Source organism: Scardinius erythrophthalmus (assembly GCF_964197995.2).
Source record: "Scardinius erythrophthalmus genome assembly, chromosome: 22".
In the NCBI taxonomy this organism is placed as follows: Eukaryota; Metazoa; Chordata; class Actinopteri; order Cypriniformes; family Leuciscidae; genus Scardinius; species Scardinius erythrophthalmus.
Window position 1 is genome coordinate 18,130,724 of NC_138242.1, and position 15,983 is coordinate 18,146,706.

A 15,983-nucleotide genomic window follows, 5' to 3' on the forward strand; every position below is an offset into this window, starting at 1 on the left:
AGTATTCTCGTTGCTTGATATACTTAAGATTGAGCCACTGGAGTTACTTGGACTATATTAACGATCTCTTTAATAACTTTTCTGGGCCAGCAAGTTTCGGTCACATTGAAGCCTATGGAGGAGTGAGACATGGCTCAGATTTCATCAAAAATATCTTAATTTGTGTTCCGAAGATGAACGAAGGTCTTACGCGGTTGGAACAACATGAGGGTGAGTTATTACTGACAGAATTTTCATTTTTGGGTGAACTAACCCTTTAAATGTCCTAATTTAAACAAGGCCTACTCCTGGCTTAATCTAAGCCCTTTCTGAAGAAATGTGTACTTTTATTTTAAATCGATTTTTATACATATAGTATTACATTTTCATCATATTTTTTGTAGATTATTTGGTCACACTTATATTAGGTGTCTGTAACTACCTTGTCCTTACTTAAAGGCGCAATATGTAAGATTTTATTATCCAACAACCACTAGAACAGTGTTATATATTTTGTTGACTTCTGTACTTGCATTATCCTAAATGTTTCCAACAATGTTTAAATCCAGAGAAATCAGCAATTTTAACCAGAAGACGAACCGTGTCATTGTGTCGCCTGTCGATGATGTCATATACGAGTTACCCTCGATTTCCAGTTTTACTTTTGCAGAAAACATGGAAACACCAAAGTTTTATTAGACAGGTGAGCAACTGTTTGGATACATTTATCAAGAGAAAGCTAATCATTGTTTTATAGCTTAACACGGTTAGTCTCATTGTTTGAATCATTTGTTTTCTTGATTTACCACGAGTACCATGTTTTTACCATGCCTCAGAGACACTACTATGTTGTCAAGTGGCTAGCATGGCATAATCAGAGAGAGCTTTCTCCATCATACAATATATTTTTAAATGAATTGCATGTCATTTAGCAACACAAGTCATCCAGCTTTTATTAATATAATATTCTAATATCAATCTAGCTAACTGCAAAGTGCAACAAGTCTCTCATAGCAGTCACAGAGCGAACACAAAGAGCAACGTTAACTTTAAACACACTCGAATGTATATAGTATGATTGTTTTCACCAACAGTGCTGCGTTACCCAGCATATGCAATGAAATGCAGCATAAGCATAATAAAAGCTCCGGACTCTCTCATCAGCATTCGCTCCAGTGGCCTCATTCCGCTCCTACAGCTCTTGGCCCGCCCTCCTTCATACCACGGTAACATTAATAAAGCTGTAATACATTAGCTGAAGGCTGTCATGGTCACCAGCTAGTCACCACCTCCTCACTACATTTCCCATCATCCTCCCTGGCCCTCACCTGCATGCACTTCCCAATCACAGAGAATACTAATCACCTACACCTGTTGTTTATCAACCATGAATTACTTAAGCACACACCTCGGATCACACACATTGTCTGTTCTTCTGATCAAAGACAACTGAGGTGTGTGCTTCTCAACCATCATTCCCCCACTCTGTTATATTCAGGAAAAGACTATTACTTTCAGGGTGCTTTCACACCTGCCTCATTTAGTTTGGTTGAATCGCACTAGAGTTTGTTTTCCCCATTAACGCGGTTCGTTTGGGCATGTGTATGCGGCAATCGCACTCGGGTGCGCACCAAAAGCGGTACGGTGGTCTCGGTACGCTTTGAAACGAACTCTGGAGTGGTTCGTTTGTGGTGAGAACGTGATCCGACCTTGAACAGAACCAACTGCCAAAGGACTGCGCATTTTTGGACTAAGCCAGTTGCCGTAGTCAGCTGCGCTGTACATTATAGGATGAGGAGAAATGTTTGTTGACAGTTTGCAGCTTGTGGACAAACTTGGAGTTGTGAGGAGGTGCGGAGCCTGATAGAAATTATTATTAACATTATTTTCGAGCCACATCCTCGGCCCATTCTCAAATATTATTGTTTGTCTAAAGTGGTGTAGACAAACTATATAATAAAATATGACCAAGGATACAATCAGCCCACTCAGTCGTTTCTCCATAGTAAACAGCGGCGTGTTGTCTGCCGGATTTTCCACCTCTTTGTTTACTTCCGGGAGTTCTGTTGGAATTTTTCCGCACGTAAATTCTGACCAAACGAAGTGCAGTTATGGAAATGCGTTCCGAGTGATGTGGATGTTGTCACGTGACTGCATTTTGGTTAGTTTTATCAACTCATAAACTGATTCGGACCAGAGCGATCAATGTGGTGTGAAAAGGAACCAAAACGCCTTAAAAATGCTACAAAGTATCATTTTTCGCCCTTGGTCCGGACCAAATGAACCGAACTACAGATGTGAAAGCACCCTCAGTTGACATCTCATCATCCCTCATCATGCTGTTTCCGCTTGCTATCAACATGTGGTCATTCTCTTTGCAATTTCAATAAACTGATGTTAATGTGCTCTCTGAGTCTAAACGTTACAAAGGCAGGTACACACAAGAAACACCAAACATCAACTAACGAACACTGACTGAAACATGGGGCTATTTATGCACAGAGGAACTAACAAGATAACAAGGGAACAAGACACACCTGGGGATAAAATCAAGGAGAACCAAAGAACAAAACAAAAATTGTCCCAACAATGACCCTCCTATGGTGAAGGGGGAGCCGCTCAGCTGCAGAGCCCAAACACTCTGTCCAGGACCATCTATGCAAAGTAAGTTGTGCTTTTTGATATTCATTGAGTCGTTGATGTTCGTTGAGTTGCAGAGTTACTTAGTAAAATAACTAAAGTGGACCCTCTAAATAAAGTGTTTGGTACAATGTATAGTACTTATTGTCTTCATGTTGTATTGTATTTTGCTGCTACTGAGGTGGGATGTGGATGTGGTTAGAGAGGTTTATTGGTATGGGTAGGTTTAAGGGTGGGTTAAGGGGTAAGAGAAGGGTCAACAGTATAATTAGAGATGTAATTATATAAATTATTTGTAAACTACATGCAGGAATAAAAAAAAAAAAGTACAATGTAAAAACGTACATAATATGTGCATTGTGTCAAATGATTAATTTAAATTTTGGTATATACTGCTTAAATACAATATAAAGTCGGCCCAAATACTTTTATTTATTTTTAAATATTTTTTCTAAATATTATGTTTTATACCTTTTTCTTCAGTCCAAGTAATTTCCAATTGAGGAAATTCCCAATAGAAGGTTTTGTTTTCAGTAAACTTCTGGGGATGATTTAGTTCCCAATCTATAGCTAAATAACACACACACACTCACCGCGTTTCCCAGAGAAATACATTTGTCCACAAACCCTTTGTGTGTGAAAACAAGTGAACTTTCATTATTGCCGATTCTGTCTAACCCACAAATAACTTCACATGCGAGACAGGATGATTGATACTCTTCATCACCCGGCCTCTCTCTCTCCTCCCCCTAATTTAATTCCCAACAACTGCCATGCCCCGTCATCCATACCAAAGTGTCTCACCAATAGAGCAGCCCCTATTGATCGACAGTAATAACACAAATTCTCCTGATACATCCAAGCTCCGTGCTGACGCAACAACACCAGCTCACAAAAAGGAAAACAATTCATAAAAGTATTAAAAAGCACAAATGGATTTTCTGATCAACAAATCAATCAGTATTTCTCTGAAAATGTGCTTTATTTTAACTACTTGAAGGAAAAGCAGGCTCGCTGATCAGCTCATAGCAGAAAGCGCCAAACATCCAGAGATGAATGTGTGCAGTATATCCCCTCATTAGAATGTCTATCACCCCCATGGCCTTCCTCCCACAATGCCCCGTCCCTCTTTTGGAGGTTACCACGTCAGCATCCTAGTTTTGCTCCTTAATAGTCATCAAATTTTCTATCCACAGTGGTATAATCGAAGCAGATGAAGATGCTTTTGGACTCTGATCTAAGCAGTTTTCTTGCACGAAAGGAAAGCCCGGTAGCAAACTCCAGTTCTGTGTTTTCTGCCGTGGAGCAGCCTTGATCACTCTTACCCTGCAGTCTGTATATTTTTCAGCAAGGCCTTATATTTACCACATCAAAGACGTTGCAAATTGCTCTGTAATTCAGGTTTGGGAAATTCTGCCACTACGGCAAAAAATCCAAAAAGTCTTAATTTCCCAAGAAAGTGGCGTGTTTGTCTTGAATTATTATAAACGGAGGGCCTTGTTTGTATTTTGTTCATGAAATAAAGTTTTTGCTGAGGGTGTTAAAAATGGCTCCTTGTCGACTGTGCCCCCTCTGTATGGGACACCTGATTTCATCTTAGACTCAGTGAGATGTCAACTCCCCATGATGCTTTGCTCAAACTGCTTAGCTCAGCAGAGAGTGACATAAATCAGCACACTGAGTTGGGCTCATTATAGGGCTTTTCACACTGCACTTAACCACGAGTTAACTTTGTCCTAAACATTGCTTTTAACTCAGAGTAAAGGAACATTTCACACTTGCAATTTAGAAGTAAGGGTTAGCACAGCTTTTTACCTGAAACTCTGCTCCTGGAGCAGGATTAGTGCCGCTTTCGCGATGTTAAACCCTCATTGCGGTGCCAAACTTGTGAAAGGATCCGGTGTTAGAGCGTTACAGTTATATGCTTAGCAGCTGGCAACAGGTGGCCAGTATAATTTGCGATTAATTAGTTCATATATACATATTCAGTAGTCAACATTTGAAGTGGATCAAAACCTTTCATCAAAGTTGTCCTAAGACAAGAACGGGTATTGTTCAAAATTCATGTATAACTTTGATGAAAGGTTTTGATCCACTACAAATGTTAACTACTGAATATATATATATATATATATATATATATATATATATATATATATATATATATATATATATATATATATATATATATATATATATATATATATATATATATATATATATATAGTGAGGAAAATAAGTATTTGAACACCCTGCTATTTTGCAAGTTCTCCCACTTGGAAATCATGGAGGGGTCTGAAATTGTCATCGTAGGTGCATGTCCACTGTGAGAGACATAATCTAAAAAAAAAAAATCCAGAAATCACAATATATGATTTTTTAACTATTTATTTGTATGATACAGCTGCAAATAAGTATTTGAACACCTGTCTATCAGCTAGACTTCTGACCCTCAAAGACCTGTTAGTCTGCCTTTAAAATGTCCACCTCCACTCCATTTATTATCCTTAATTAGATGCACCTGTTTGAGGTCGTTAGCTGCATAAAGACACCTGTCCACCCCATACAATCAGTAAGAATCCAACTACTAACATGGCCAAGACCAAAGAGCTGTCCAAAGACACTAGAGACAAAATTGTACACCTCCACAAGGCTGGAAAGGGCTACGGGGAAATTGCCAAGCAGCTCGGTGAAAAAAAGGTCCACTGTTGGAGCAATCATTAGAAAATGGAAGAAGCTAAACATGACTGTCAATCTCCCTCGGACTGGGGCTCCATGCAAGATCTCACCTCGTGGGGCCTCAGTGATCCTAAGAAAGGTGAGAAATCAGCCCAGAACTACACGGGAGGAGCTGGTCAATGACCTGAAAAGAGCTGGGACCACCGTTTCCAAGGTTACTGTTGGTGACGTCATGGTTTGAAATCATGCATGGCACGGAAGTTTCCCCTGCTTAAACCAGCACATGTCAAGGCCCGTCTTAAGTTTGCCAATGACCATTTGGATGATCCAGAGGAGTCATGGAAGAAAGTCATGTGGTCAGATGAGACCAAAATAGAACTTTTTGGTCATAATTCCACTAAACGTGTTTGGAGGAAGAAGAATGATGAGTACCATCCCAAGAACACCATCCCTACTGTGAAGCATGGGGGTGGTAGCATCATGCTTTGGGGGTGTTTTTCTGCAAATGGGACAGGGCGACTGCACTGTATTAAGGAGAGGATGACCGGGGCCATGTATTGCGAGATTTTGGGGAACAACCTCCTTCCCTCAGTTAGAGCATTGAAGATGGGTCGAGGCTGGGTCTTCCAACATGACAATGACCCGAAGCACACAGCCAGGATAACCAAGGAGTGGCTCTGTAAGAAGCATATCAAGGTTCTGGCGTGGCCTAGCCAGTCTCCAGACCTAAACCCAATAGAGAATCTTTGGAGGGAGCTCAAACTCCGTGTTTCTCAGCGACAGCCCAGAAACCTGACTGATCTAGAGAAGATCTGTGTGGAGGAGTGGGCCAAAATCCCTCCTGCAGTGTGTGCAAACCTGGTGAAAAACTACAGGAAACATTTGACCTCTGTAATTGCAAACAAAGGCTACTGTACCAAATATTAACATTGATTTTCTCAGGTGTTCAAATACTTATTTGCAGCTGTATCATACAAATAAATAGTTAAAAAATCATACATTGTGATTTCTGGATTTTTTTTTTTAGATTATGTCTCTCACAGTGGACATGCACCTACGATGACAATTTCAGACCCATCCATGATTTCTAAGTGGGAGAACTTGCAAAATAGCAGGGTGTTCAAATACTTATTTTCCTCACTGTATATATATATATATATATATATATATATATATATATATATATATATATATATATATATATATATATATATATGAACTAATTAATCCAATTGTTTTCTGTAATTAATCGTGATTAATTGCACCATTTTATATATATATATATATATATATATATATATATATATATATATATTTTTTTTTTTTTTTATTGTAGTAATTTCACATTTAATCTCAAAATTAATGTAGAAACAACATACAGTATATTTTAAATATTTGATCTAACAGGTATACAGAAATTGAATAAAGTTATCAAACACTTCACAGTCTTCACTGCATAAATTATAATTTAAATATAGATTAAAGGCAGGGTAGGTAGGATTTTTCAAAAAAAATATATATATATATTACAAATTTGTTTAAACTGTCTTTATATACCAATACATAATTAAAATGTAAGTACTCTGAAAAAGAGAGTATGAAAATCGAGTGTCTGTAGACCTCTCACGACTGTTGTAAACACAGCTAATTATTTCCATTCACTCCACCCCCTCCCTTCTGGGCTCCTTCCAAAGCCACGCCCCCAAAACACATGAACGCGCGACGCCAAACGCTCAGGCTCAGCTGGAAGATGCATTTATTTACCTGAGATGAGTGGAGAGGAAGGAGCGCAGTGCATGCAGTGACATCATGTCAGAATCACATGTAATAAAATACCTAACTTTATCACTATAAATATAAACAAATAAGATTTCTTTTAGTACTCACTATCAAGCTAGCATATCGATACTGGTAAAGTTTAAAATATACTTTGTTTGATTCGGTAACGAGCTATATTTATAGGTAACGAGCTATATTTATAAGGCAAAGCTAAAAACAGGTTCGAGGACAGGTCCGGGGTCGAGGGCGAAGCAGAGGAGGTTGTTCAAGAGTGCGGGCAACCAGGGTCCGAGGAAGTAGTTTTTGCCTTGTTTGCCTTCGCTGACTGCATATGCAGGTGCTTTGAATTTTGAATGCTCTTTCTCTGCCATAATTTTACTCTTCGTAGGTTCCGCGCCTCCTCAAATCAAACGGGTGCGCACGCATATGGGCAGATCTAGCAACAGGGGTGGTAGCCATGGTTGCGAGAGTGAGTGACAGTCGCCCAAACCAATCAATTGTTTCGTCCCGAATGGAAATAATGAGCTTTGTTTATTGCAGATTAAAAGGTCTACAGTCACTCGATTTTTATACTCTCTTTTTCAGAGCACTTACATTTTAATTATGTATTGGTATATAAAGACAGTTTAAACAAATTTGAAAAAAAGTTTTTTATAAAAATCCTACCTACCCTACCTTTAATCCCTATTAATGTTATTCAATCAAGAGCAGTGAGTGATTTTCTCTTTGTCTTTTGTTCTTTTATCAACAATAATTAATAATGACAGACATCACAGCAGCAGGTTTATTAGGCTGCTGTCACTTTAAGATCTGATGCACATGATGTCCACGCAACTCTTTACGGTCATTTAAGACTTTATCTAATTCATTTAAGACTGTGTTCACAAGGATATCTCGTAGCGGAAATTTTGGCATACTTTTGTGTGTTCCCTTTCAAGAACGGTCACTTCATATTGCGTAGCTAATATTCGTTCCCTACTCTCAGGGAACGTTAGTAACCGAGTACGTTTTTGTCCCTTAAGCGCGAAAGAGAACTCACAGAGAATTCACAGACAGCGCCAGTACAGATTTAAGTTCTTATTTTTACATCTTATCGTGCTTGAATGGTGAATGGTCAAAAGCACTTGAATGAATGATAGTGTGATCATATACTGTAGTGCAGCCAAAGGATGACTATATATATATACATTTTATGTAACACACACACACACACACACACACACACACACACACACACACATATATATATATATATATATATATATATATATATATACTGTATATATATATAATATATATATATATATATATATATATACTGTATATATATATAATATATATATATATATATATATATATATGTGTGTGTGTGTGTGTGTGTGTGTGTGTGTGTGTGTGTGTGTGTGTGTATGTGTGTGTGTGTGTGTTTATATATATGTGTGAATTTTACATCTAATGTATATATACAAAAACATAAGTTTGATTAATGGCAGGTTAAATGGCAATTTCAAGGTTTAAAATATAATGTTAAATACCTTGCCATTTTATGTATCATCAGAAGTTCTGTTTAATAGCCGTATCATATTGGTATCGGTATTGGCCTTCATATGGGATCAAAATGAATATAAGTGGTATGGCCCATCCCTAGTGCACAAGCTTTCAAGATGTCTATAAATAATCTCAGCACACAGCTCACAAGGGTAGTTTCCAAGCCTTCTCCCTGATATTACTAAACCTTGATTCTACACACACATTTGTTAATTGTGCAAATTTTGCAATGTCTGCATTTAAGGAACATTATCATTTCCCTTGAGTCATGGAGTGTTATGAATATGCAGATGTCCACAGAGATGATCTTAATACATCTGTGACTGTGCAAATTAGGCAGACCATGGCTGTTTCATTTTAATCATTTGCAGGTGCAAGTAGGTCCTTGGCACTTTAATTAGAAAATGTTCTGGGCTTTTTTTATGCCAGCATTGCGGGATAGTATCTGAAAACTGTAGTGTGTTCAGCTCGATGAAACATTGTGAGATGGGACAGTGCCTGCACTCAGTGTATGTTGTCAATGGTTTGTGCAGTGTTTAAAAATACTGTATGGACATAATATAAAGTATAAAGAGAAAAAAAGCAGAACAATGTAGTGATAAATTGTATCCATAATGTCTGAATTCAATACAGACACAGAAAGACAAGAAAGCAATGCTGAGGGAATGTAAAGATATAGAGTGGATGGCTTTCCAGGATATCGTGAATATAAGAGCAATGACCTCTGACCATTGACTGTTGGCTTCAGAAATACTCAGAGTTTTAGTCATAGATATGTCACATTTGGCTGTTCCAGGCATGTCAACAGCGCGGCAACTGAATTTGGAGTTTTCTAAGAGAAATTACGAATTTTGCGACAGAAAGACGTTTGATGATGTGTATTCGCATTAATTTAGCATGGTAAGCGACAACAGCACTGCTGTGATGAAATGAACAGCATTTCAGTTTTCAAGCTCATTTCCCAGTACATTCAGCATCTGGCTCATATTCACGATCTCAAACAAATTCTCAAAAATATCATTTACAACATGTTCAAAAATCATTATTTTGACAGTGACACTAATATTTTATTGTGTTCAGAACTTGCTCTGCAGTAAATCGCTGAGCCATTTCAAGTTTTGCTGATGATACATCCTATTCTTTTGTTTTCTGCCTGCAGGCCCGGGACGACGAGATCATCTTAGATTTATCACTGGATAGGTTTTTTCGTTTACTGAAATTACGGTTTATGTCAGCTGAATGGGCGGAACGTTTTTTAGAGAAGATAAGGCAAGGTTTTTTTTTTTTTTTTTTGTAGCACAATTTACACCCTGTAATTCAGGAGAAAACATCTCCAAATGCTCCACGTAAAACTGCGGTCTTCCGACCTTTTACTATCATGTCAATTGATTTTGATTAATATGCGCGGGGAGAGAGAGCAAGACAGCGCTCGACGTGTTGTTTGAAGACGAGAGATTGCATGCGCGCGGCCGGGGCGGTCTCTCTGCTCGTGCAGTCATTCTATTCTACATCACTCACTTGGCGGCCGCCAAAATAAAATTGAAACTGTTACTTACCTTGCTCTACGACGTAGACTTTACTAGTTCCAGCTTCACCGTCACCACCTTTTTTAAAATATTTGTTTAGAAAATCTCCAAGGCCTCTATTTTCTTCTTCTCCTTTCTTTCCTTTTTCTGAGCAACGGACTTGTGCTGACCGGACATTTTGAGCGTTGGCCTACTGAACTTCAAATCAAATGACAACATCAAATTTTGATCAGTGGCCAAACCATTTTTGTGTTGGGGGATGGGGGGGTTCTTGACCACTATTTCAAGGACAATTAGGAAGAAAACAAATAAAAAGCTTTTATGTAACTCAAATATTACATATTCTTTCCACAAATAAGCCTATTAAATTTTTTACAATTTTTATTATTCCATAATTGAATGAGGGCCCAGTTCTGGGCCCGGGGCAACAGACCCTTTTGTCCATACGATTAGAAGGCTAACTAGTGTCATCAGGTGGAAGTAAAAAAAGAAAAACCTCTGTAATGCCATGTCTATTCTGCACTCTTGATCATTGGCTGTCACCCATTTACAGTTGTGTGCTTTTTAATACACTGTGGCTGATTTCTAGATTGTAAAAATATTTTTTGCATTTCTTATACATTTCCTATGGCAGTCATTTCTGACCGTGAACAACACAAGTGTGACTATTTTTTTAACGACAATTTAGTTTTTTTGAATCAAGTTTTTTTGTCTAAAATGACCAAACAACACTAGAGGGTTAAATAAAACATAATTTCTTTTAACATTACTGGAGGAATGTTTGTTCATAACTTTGAGAAGACCAAATCAAAAGTTCAATTAAGGTGGTTGTAAATATTTTCTTGTTTTATTTGTCAGCTTGTTAGCTCATTTTATGAACGAATAGATCAGTAGTTTTATATTAATGGTGTGTGAGAAATTATGACATTAAATTGTAATGACAAAAAGTAACCATGTTATATACTTTCAGCATATTTTACATACAGTTTCGGCAACAGGTCTTTGTATAGGAAGGTTTATTATGCAGGTTGTGCACGGTTGTTAATTAAAGGTTTAAACTCTTACATCCTTTACGGACAAAAGCTCGCAATTATTCCAAACAAGCCATGACGAAAACAATCCCTTCTTCAACATGATTCACTTTCCTCCCTCTTTCAGATAAAACTCCTCAGGCTTGAAGTGCTGGCTACATACACGTGTACTGCCACGATTTCTCAACTCTGGCTGCCGTTTTCCATCTCTCATTATTTTCCTCTTTTGGAAAGTCATGGGAATGTAATGTAATTATTATTATTATTTTCTATTTTTTCTATAACAGGAACAATGTAATCACATTTGCTATGATCCATCATACTACTACTACTATTGAGATGCTATTATAGTTTTGATGGCTTTATTGCATTAATTATTGTTTTTTTAATTTTACATGTACAGTTTTAGTAATGTAGTGTTTTTGTCACTTTTATTAGTTTTAGTTATTACATCAAGTCTAAACTCAATGAAAATGAGAAAGGTTGCCTTTGACATTGTTTAAAAAAAAATCTTATTTTATTTCAACTGTTTATTTTATTTAAGAGTTTTTTTTATGGTTTTAGTTTGTTTATAACCCTGCATCAATATTTTTGTCAGTTCACTTTAATGTGTTTACAGGTGAATATTGACCTTTCCAATGTGGTGAGCGCGCATTATCAGAAGCAGTTGTGGCATCTACTTATTAATGTATATTTTTACAGCAGTACAGCGTGCAGAATGGATACCTCTTCAAACTAAATATTTTTTCTCACAAATTACCAAACTGAAGTTTTAGTCTGACTGTTTCAGTGTTTACAGCTGAAGTGTGCAATTTTTACACCAATGGCGTCACCAAATCCAATTGCAAAGTCTGATTGCTTTCAACTCTGTCTGTGATTGGCTGGACAATCAGATAGTCTCACCCCAAGGGTTGAGCCAGTGTTGCTATACTGAACTGATCAGGATTCTTAAAGATATCCTATGGTGAAAATCAAGTTTTTATTGTTATACAGTATGCCTATGTGGTGTTTTAATATGCTTTAAAACAAACTACAGTATGTGCAAATTCATAAGTCAACACCATTGCTGAGTATTTTCTCTTTAAAACTGCAGTGAAAAAAGACAAGAGCTTTTTTTTCTTTTCTGGCGTCACAAACTACCCTGTAACCAATCACGTCATTCTGCTGGAGGGCTTGGAGGGCTTTAGCATATCGTTACTATCAGTGTTTGGGGTAATGCATCACAAGTAACGCGAGTTATGTAATCAGATTACTTTTTCAAGTTACTAGTAAAGTAACACACTACTTTTAAAGTTACTTTTTCAAATAACTAGAGCATTTACACAAAATGCGAGCATTTACATTCTCACTTGCCCAAAAACAGATGCAGTATTCCTCAAAATGAATAAAAACAGTGACATGCAAACTCTGAATTTAACACAAACCTGCAATAATTAAATGTTGAATTACACAAATATATATTATTTATAAATATATATATTCTGCGTCCTATTCTTCTGCGATCCAGAACAGCAGCACAGCTGAAAGGTTTGTTTGAGCTGCGTCCTCTGTACAGGCGTGAATTTGCATTTCCTTCAGCCTGAGGCTTAATCATTTCACTTTTGGTTTGAGAGGGCCTGCATTTGCCAGAAATATATTTTTTTTATAATTTATAATTTTTATAAATTTAAAGAACAAACAAACAAACCCAGCCCACATGAGAAAAAGTAACGTAACACAGTACTTCCCATAAAAAGTAACTAAGTCATGAAATTAGTTACTTTTTTAGGGAGTAACACAATATTTATTAATGCATTACTTTTAAAAGTAACTTTCCCCAGCACTGGTTACTATGCTACGAATCAGGGGAGTCTCAAGAGAAGCCAGGTTATCCCTGTATATTTTTCTGTTGATCGGGTACATTTAGCAATATAGTGGGTGAATTATGCATATGATGTATATTACAATGTTATGATGAACTACATGTCTTTCTCCACTGATGTTCTGAGTTGTTCAAAGCGTTTGTAAGGATGCTGATCTTTAGAAGGCAGCTGTCTGAGTCTGAGACGGGGAACGGGAACATGGTTTGTGTAAAATTAGCAACTCATTATTAGCTATTTGATAATGTAGTCATGCAAAAAGCTAATCATATTAATTACCGTTATGCGTCCATCGTTGTAGAGAGCAATACATAAAATTCATTACCATTCTGATACATCGTTTTGTAGACGAGCCTGTATGAGTGAGTGGAGGTGGGGAACTGCGTATACAAAATGAAGCAAGGGTGAAGAGTTAAGCTATAACAGAGTTAAGCTATTTTTAAGGCACGAATAAATCTTTTTTCACAGGAAAAAAAAACATTTAAATGTAATTTTGGTGATCAAAGATGAGTTTTAAAGCATAAAATTATTGACTACAAGGGGACTTTTAGCAAACATCAATGTTTTCATAACTTCATAGCACAAAATATGGCTTACTAGTAGTTATTAGTTGTCTCTACATATTAAACTGTGATTGGAGAAAGCAATTTAACATCAATATAATGACACACTTCCACTTAAACTGCTGTATAAATAATATGAGTTAAATGTCTAAAGTCTCTCTTTAGTCAGCTCTGTCCTCTGACCAAATAGAGCATCTTTATTTCTGGCTGCTGTGTCAATTTCCATTTCCCAGAATTGTCCAGATCCTTCATTCTGAGCGTGTGCATCTTAATCACACCATCAGCTTCATTTCAGCAGAAACCTGAGCAAAACGAAGGTAAAGAACAGGAAAAGGTCAATCCTTCATCACAGCTTACAGCCGATAGGGTGATTGAAAGACATGATATTTTCACCAGAACAAGACAGGGTTGTTGGATAGCCTTCGACTTTACATAAAGCAACTGTGTCACCATAGAACAGAATGGAAACATTTTTTTCTGTATAATTTGACAAACACTTTCAAGTACGTGCAGAGCATGTTCGTTGTAGTGCATGCCCTTTTTGCTCTGACCTTGAATCAACTTTCTGCATGATGATTCTCACTTTATTCACAATGTTAAAATAGTAACTCCAACCTGCTTTAACTCAATAGAATACCAATGAGACCACTCATAATCACCTCATTTAGACAGACCGTCAAAGTCAGTTCCTTCTGGAAGAAAAATAAAATAAAAGACAGAGTTAAAGTTTTATTTCCAAAAAAAGGACAATTCAGGCTTTTTCTGCATACAATATATTGGCCAGTTGTTGCTTGAACTGATGCCTTCGAGTCTTGTAATTTACAACTCCATGAACAAGTTCATTCACGAAGATGACTCCGACTTTTTAACGCTATATGATAGAAAGGATCTTTTAGTAGAGTGTAATTGATCCCTGCAACTCTACAGTAACATTGCGTGCCAAATACAATTTAACATACACATTGTGTATTTGTCACCACCATTTGTGTATATGACACCACTACTTGAGGAAAAATTTAGCATGTTTCTAAAAAATGGTTTGTACAGCTGAACTACTGTGCGAAATAGTTGTTACCTTTAATTGTCAAACAATCCAGCATTGTCTGCAACAGTTTTCTTTTGCAGGCCATCCAGAATCTAATGTCATTGTTCAGTAATCTGAAGCGTTGAGGAGTATGTTTTTGATCTTTTTCAAGATTTGGATCTACTTGATATTCTTGTTTCTGCTTACGAACAAGGTTTTCTCAGCCTAATAATTCATAAATCACCTGCACTGTCATCTTTCGTAGCTGTCAGACCCCTACATTCGTTCTCTTGAAATACTGCACGCATCTATAGCATAAGGATTTCAACTATATACCTTTTGTCTCTTGTCATATCCTTGCCGCTGTGCTTAAATATGTTTGTGTGACTTTGACAAAGGCACCTCACACATTAAGCCAAAAGCCTCCACACAGATCCATGGGTTGATGTTTCTGTAAGCATCGTTATTCTTTATTAAAGCCACAATCTCAGGCATGGTGGTAGCAGTGAATGAGGGTTGGTGTGCCTGAGTCTGACACATGGGAAAAGTGGAGTGATGAGTATGTAATTAAAGACAGGAAGAGGTGAATATGATTTTGTGGGGATCTGTCGGTAATTGGACACATGAAAGACACAAGTAGGGTGCATCGCTAGTGCTGCTGCTCCTTATTAGCCGCTAATGTGAAAACCAATATTTCAGCCCACGTCAAGGTGCAGTGGGAGATGGCAGCTCTCGCAGACAAGTGTGGGGTCCCCACTGAGAGTTTGAGAGTATGCCAGGCATTGTCCTCCACCCTCCTCCTGTTTAATTCGTTGACATATCCTGGTTCAAATAGCCCTTTCTTGTTTTGGCTGAAAGCTAGCTCCTCTGTGTCAAATCAGTTGGGTTAAAGAACACATTCCCTATAGGAAATACCCATATCTTACCGCTGTAATTGGAAGAATATGCCTCGCTATTGGACTGAGTGTAGTCTGACTTTTGAGCTTTTTAGGAATTTGTTCATACATTTTTTTTTTGACTTTGAGGGATGGATAATATATATTGTTTTCAATTAATTGCAAACAGTCTCATTATCAATTCTTAAAATCCTTCAAATCTTTACTCTAGTAATGTTTCCTTTATTGCTTTTCAGTGGTGGTGCATGCATGTGACCAAATGACTCTTAAGAGCTGCAACAAGTTGTCACATTTTGAGTTTTTCAACCTGTTTTTCTTTCCTGATCATGTCTGAGTTTCTTTGTTAATCTTCTAGATTATTATTTAGTTCAGTTCTCCTCCGTTCCCTGCCTGTTTGTGACTATGGTTTCTGATTGCTTTGAGTATTTTGTTCAGATGTGTCGTGTTAATCCATCTCTT